A 6,085-nucleotide genomic window follows, 5' to 3' on the forward strand; every position below is an offset into this window, starting at 1 on the left:
TTGGCTATTATAAGTAATGCTGCAGTGAACATGGGGGTGCGGACATCTTTTCGAATTAGTGTTCTCCTGTTCTTTGAATAAACACCCAGGAGTGGAATAGTTGGGTCATATGGGTTCTTTCTTTTCCTGATAATCCATTAGTAGTGTATAGAAACACCACTGATTTCTGTATATTTATTTTCTATCCTGCAACTTGACTGTTTATTAGTTCTAACAGATTTTTGGCAGTCTTTAGGGTTTTTTATATATATAATACCATGTCATCTGCAAATAGTGACAGTTTTATTTCTTCCTTTCTACTTTTGATGCCTTTTCTTTCCTTTTCTTTTTCTTTTTTTCTTTTTTTTTTCTGCCTAATTGCTGTGGCTAAGACTTATGTTGAATAAAAGTAGTGAAAGTGGGCATCCTTGTCTTGTTCCTGATCTCAGAGGAAAAACTTTCAGCTTTTCACTGCTGAGTATGATGCTAGCTGTGGGTTTATCGTATACGGTCTTCATTATGTTGAGGTATGTTCCCTCTATACTCACTTTGTTGAGAGTTTTTATCATAAACGACGTTGGATTTTGTCAAATGCTTTTTCTGCTTCTATTGAGATGATCGTGTTGTTTTTATCCTGCTTTTTGTGAATGTGGTACGTCACATTGACTGATGCGCAGATATCAAACCCTCCTTCCATCTCTGGAATAAATCCCACTTCATCGTGGTGCATGACCCTCTTAATGTATTGCTGGATTCTGTTTGCTAATATTTTGTTGACAATTTTTGCATCTACGTTCGTCAAGGATGTTGGCCTGTCATTTTCTTCTTTTGTAGTGCTTTTGTCTGGTTTTGGTATCAGGATAACACTAGCTTTGTAAAATGTTTGGATGTTTTCCCTCCTCTTCTACTTTTTGGAAGAGTTTGAGAAGGAGATGTATTAATCTTCTTTGAATGTTTGGTAGAATTTGCCATTGAAGCTCTCTGTCCTGGGGTGTTGTTTGTTGGGAGATTTTTTTTATTACTGTTTCAATCTCCATCAGTCTATTTTCTATTTCTCCACAATTCGGTCTTAGAAGAGTGTATGTTTCTAGGAATTTGTCCATTTCTTCTAGTTTGTTTAATTTGTTGGCATATAATTGTTTGTAGTAGTCTCTTAGGATTTCTGTGGTATCAGCTGTAACGTCTCCTCTTTCACTTCTGTTTTATTTATGTGAGCCCCCTCTTTTTTTTCTTGATTAGTGTAACTAAAAGTTTGTTGATTTTGCTTATCTTTTCAAAGAACCAGCTCTTAGTTTCATTGATCTTTTCTTTTTCTTTTTTTTTTTTTAGCCTGTTTCATTTATTTCCACTCTGAGCTTTATTATTTCCTTCCTTCTATCAGCATTTTCAAAAGCACACCTTTTTTTTTTTTTTTAACTTTCAGATCCTCTCTTTTCCTTGAACCCAGAAATATGTCCATATACTGCACTGTATATACTGTACTGTACTGGGGATGGCTTTGAGTGACACCCACACAGACTCACCCCTCCCTTGTAATGACTAGAAAGATCCTTATCATACTTGGTTCCTCCTGCCACGGGACAGGCAGCCTCCCAGGATGCCCTCAGGCTCTTATGAATATACACACTCCAGGGTCCACCCTGTCTCTCTTCTGCAGACACCTCTGAATTCCATCTCAGGCTCATAAGCTGTTACATAATCACAAGCGACAGTTACATAAACAATACCCAGAGCCTCTAATTCTGTGCAGAAACACCGTGTTATCAACATTTGATGGGTGGATGATTATTGCCTCCCATTTACTCACTCTAGGAATCATTTAGTTGGGCTTAAGTGCAGAACTATTTTTGAAATACAGATGGATAACCATGGAGTCTCAGCTGGAGGTAAAGCTAGTGATAGTGGAAAGGACCGTTGTAGATAGATAGACATTTTGTCAGGTGAGGGAAAGGAAGGGGCCCTGGGGATGTGCCCGCAGAGACTCTTTTCTGTCTTTAAAGAAAAATGATGTCCAGAGACTCTCATGTTTCATGAATGATGTTGGATGCTTTCTGTGCATTATTTCTTAGCCTATAACAACTTGAGGGTAGGAACCCCACTTTACAGAAGGGAAAATTGAGGCTCAGAGAACAGAACTGATTTGCCCTGGGGCCCATTAATAGATTTTAGATTGGAACTCAGATCTGACTACAGAGCCTGTGGGCTTTCTGCTACTGCATGACTTTTCAGATATTTGACGAACTCTCCTGTGGAACAAGGAAGAGCCTTTGGAATGTGTTCAGGTAGGCTGAGCAGGGGTCAGTGGGCAACAGTACAGAGAGGCCAGCGGGGCTCGGGGACACAGGAGTGGCCTAGGAGGGAAATGGTCTGGCTTCCTAAGTGATGAACTTCCCATCGTGGTGGGGGGGGGGGTGTTGAGCAGAGGTCTTGAGACCAGATGTCAGGAAGCTGCAGAGGTTACATCTGGCTGGAGGTTGAAACATGGTTTCTAAGGCTCTACCAAGTTCAAGACTGCAGCTAGAAGAGGGTTCTTCATCCGGGCAGATGGAGCAGGCTGCTTATGAAGAATGTGGGCATGCGATCAGGCCTAAAATGCCTGAGGAAGGTTGCACAACAGTGTGAATGTACTTAATGCCACTGAACCGTACATTAAAAATGGTTAAGATGGTAAATTTTGCATTGTGTATATTTTACACAATAAAAAAAAAAGTCAGTAGAAGGGAAAAACGTGACAGATCCACTTCTAGACTGAAAACAGCGCAAACACAGGAGGCTTCCAGTGTAGAGGACGATGGCCCTGTAGACTCGGACAAAAGAAGCCTCTCTGCTACAAGACTGGCCATGTCTTGGAATTTAAATAAAGAAGGAGGACTTCCCTGGTGGCGCAGTGGTTAAGAATCCACCTGTCAATGCAGGGGACACAGGTTCAAGCCCTGGTCCAGGGAGATCCCACGTGCCACAGAGCAACTAAGCCCACGAGCCACAACTACTGAGCCCGAGTGCCACAACTCCTGAAGCCCGTGCGCCTAGAGCCGGTGCTCCGCCACAAGAGAAGCCACCGCAATGAGAAGCCCGTGCACCACAACGAAGAGTAGCCCCCGCGCGCCGCAACTAGAGAAAGCCTGCGCGCAGCAATGAAGACCCAAAGCAGCCAAAAATAAATAAGATAAATAACTTTTTTAAATAAAGAGGAGGGATGACCAAAAACTGGTCAATAGCAGTCTTTGCCCACCCACTGTGCTCGTGTGAACAGCCCTGTGACGTCCGGCAGCTCTGAGTCCCATTTCCCTTGCAATTCAGAGGTTGGTCCATCAGAGGTATCAGGAGGGTCAATGAGGTTTTGTTGTAAGGATCAAACATTACGGCTGGCTTGACTGGGCACTTACTACCTGCGAGGCGCATCACGCTTACCTTACTGGAGCAGAGATGCACAGGGTCAGCGGTAGGGAGGAGAGAGGTGGGCCCAGGAGGAAGGAAGGGTGGGAAAGGGCACCTGGGGGAGGCTTCAGGCCTGATGACCAGTGAGCATGACTTCACTGCCTTTCTGGATGGTTCCCCTGGGTGGACAGTACATCCAGCGCTCTGTGGGTGGACAAAAGCTGCTAACAGATTAAAAACATCTAGGAGAATATTTTTTTCTGTCTAAAGACAAGTTCTTTTTTTTTTTTGGCTGGGATTCCTTCAAATAATTCAAAGAGCTGGGACTTTGCTTTCATAAACCTAGTGTTCTTATCTGCCAAAAATCTTTGCATTTGTGAAGAGCGGCAGTGTCCTAGGAGAGCCAGTGAGCAGAGTCACGGGAATAGACAAGCCTTTGCCTTTTAGGTTTGCAGGGTTTTCCTCACTTCCATCCCACCCCTGTCTTAGCCTGCACCCTCTACGCCTCGGTTGCAGTCAAAGGCATTTTGGGTCCTCTGCCACCAGCTTCCCCAGACCCCAACCTAGACCTTCAGCTGCAGAAAAGTCTTCCTGAAATCCCGGGTCCATCATCCCACGTCTTGCTTACGAAGCCGGCAAGGATCTTTCTTCCCAAATAGGAGCCCCCAATTTGGTATCATCACAGCCCTGGGGGCCCGCTTTACCCTTTCCATTCCTGTGCACCCCGTACCATCCCCCTTCGCTCTGGTCAAGCCCATCTCTTCCACAACTGGCCCTTCCTGGCCCCTGTGCTTTGCCAAGACTCATCCCTCCCATCATAAAAGCTCCTTTCTCCGCATCAATTCAGGGCTACCAGCTCCTGCGAGGAGACCCAGCTCACCGCCTGCAGGAAGTATTCCAAAAAGGCCATTTGAGTTTTGGATCATTGTGTTCCGTGTCTTCGGGTCCAGAAACATCTTCAAAATGAAGAATGTCTGGTTTTCTATCCGGCTGTGGGCCAGGCAGTCACCTGCTGTTCAGAGCAGAGGCGGAAAGGGATGGGGGCAGGGGAAGGAGTATCATAGTTCTTCTTAAACAGCTTTCCAAGGAATACACTCTTCTGACGTCACTTCTAAAGGCATGTGGGGCTGCCGTTCCTGCGGCTTTGGAGGGTTCCGGGGTGGACACTGGGCTTCACCTCTCTCACCCAGGGTTAGCAACGAGCTTCCCATATCCGCTAAGTTACTGACTGTGCGTCCATATGCTTCTATCTTCCAAAATGTGGCTGCAATCAACTCCTCTCTCATTTTCTTTATGCTTATGTTCGTCTGCCTTTCTTCCCAACCCCTCTTCTGTGATTGATGGCATTTTCTGCCTTTTTTAACTAGAAGTCCCAGGTGGCTGTTTGCACTTTGCTGCTGAGTTCTTTCTGCCCTGAATGTGTCTGGCCTCCCAGCTACATTATAGACCCTGGTGGCTGTGGCTGCCTCTGTGGAAGGTAATTCTCTGGACAGACACAGATATGGTTTTTGACTGATGACCTGAGTAGCCTCTGCTGCCTTTGGTGGGTGGAGCCTCTGCTGCCTTTGGTGGGTGGAGCCTCTGCTGCCTTTGGTGGGTGGAGCTGGTCATGGGTGACTGAGCCCTGGGAATCACTGAATCCTCCCTGGGGAGGGCGCAGTGCCCCTTCACCATTTGCCAAGCTATGGGGTCCGTCAAACCGCATCCTCTGTCATGTCCCGGATTTCCCACTGGGTCTGCAGGTCCCTGCTGGGAGGTGTAGACGCAGAGTCATTAAGGCAAACGCAGCCCTTGGCCCGCATGTTCTCATTTCCCAGGTGAGAGTTGAGCAGACATACAATGAAAAGAGCCTCATGGCCCTGGAGCCACCCTGACCATTCATCCCTTGGTACCGGAGCCATGCGTGATCAGAGGCATTGCCAAGCCCCAGCCCTGTTCTGGGTCCCTCCATCCCACACGCTCACATGCTAACCAGCTGGGCACCCACGAGAGAGGCAAGGAAGAACCGACCCAGGTTGGTGGGTTGTTCCTTCCTTCCCACCTGTGTTGTTGGAGTTTCCTTCCATTGATGTGTGTATGGAGTGCCTTCTCTGTGCAAACCCTGCGTTAGCCCTGGGGTACCAGGAAATCCTGTCCTAAAGGAGTTTAAAATTGATGGAAGCCGTAACCAGGTCAACGGTACTCTTGGCACGGTGGGTGTCGTGCCAGGGTGTCCAGAGCCGTGTGTGATCCCAGACTAGGGGTCAAGGCTGGCATCCCGTGTGGGTGGTGAGTGAGGTTTAGGCAAACAAAGAAGGCAGGCAGGGGCCTGAGCTGAGCACATCACTCAAGCCACCTGCACGTGGTCCCGGGTTCACATGGGCCTGGAGATCACGTAAGAGTTTGCACTAACCCTGAAGAACAGTGGAGAGCTGCCAGAAGGTTCCAAGCAGGGGAGGGATTCACATTTTGGAAAGATGTCTCTGATCGCTGAGGGCAAAACGAATCGCAGGGGAGGGGTCTAGGGTGTGGAAGGAAACCCAGGTCTCAGCAGGTCCTGGCGAGAGCCTGGTGGCTTGTGCGAGGTCGTGCAGGATTTGTTAAGTCCTCAGCAAGTGGGGTCACTGGGATTTGGAGATGGATTCACTCCAGAGAATGAGGCTCAGGAATCTAGGCAGTGGTCACATTTCTAGCTCAGGCCTCTGTGTGGTGACATTTACCAAGACCGGGAGCCCTGGGGCAGTTCAGC

This window comes from Lipotes vexillifer, unplaced genomic scaffold (assembly GCF_000442215.2).
Source record: "Lipotes vexillifer unplaced genomic scaffold, Lipotes_vexillifer_v1.1 scaffold982, whole genome shotgun sequence".
NCBI classification, from domain to species: Eukaryota; Metazoa; Chordata; class Mammalia; order Artiodactyla; family Lipotidae; genus Lipotes; species Lipotes vexillifer.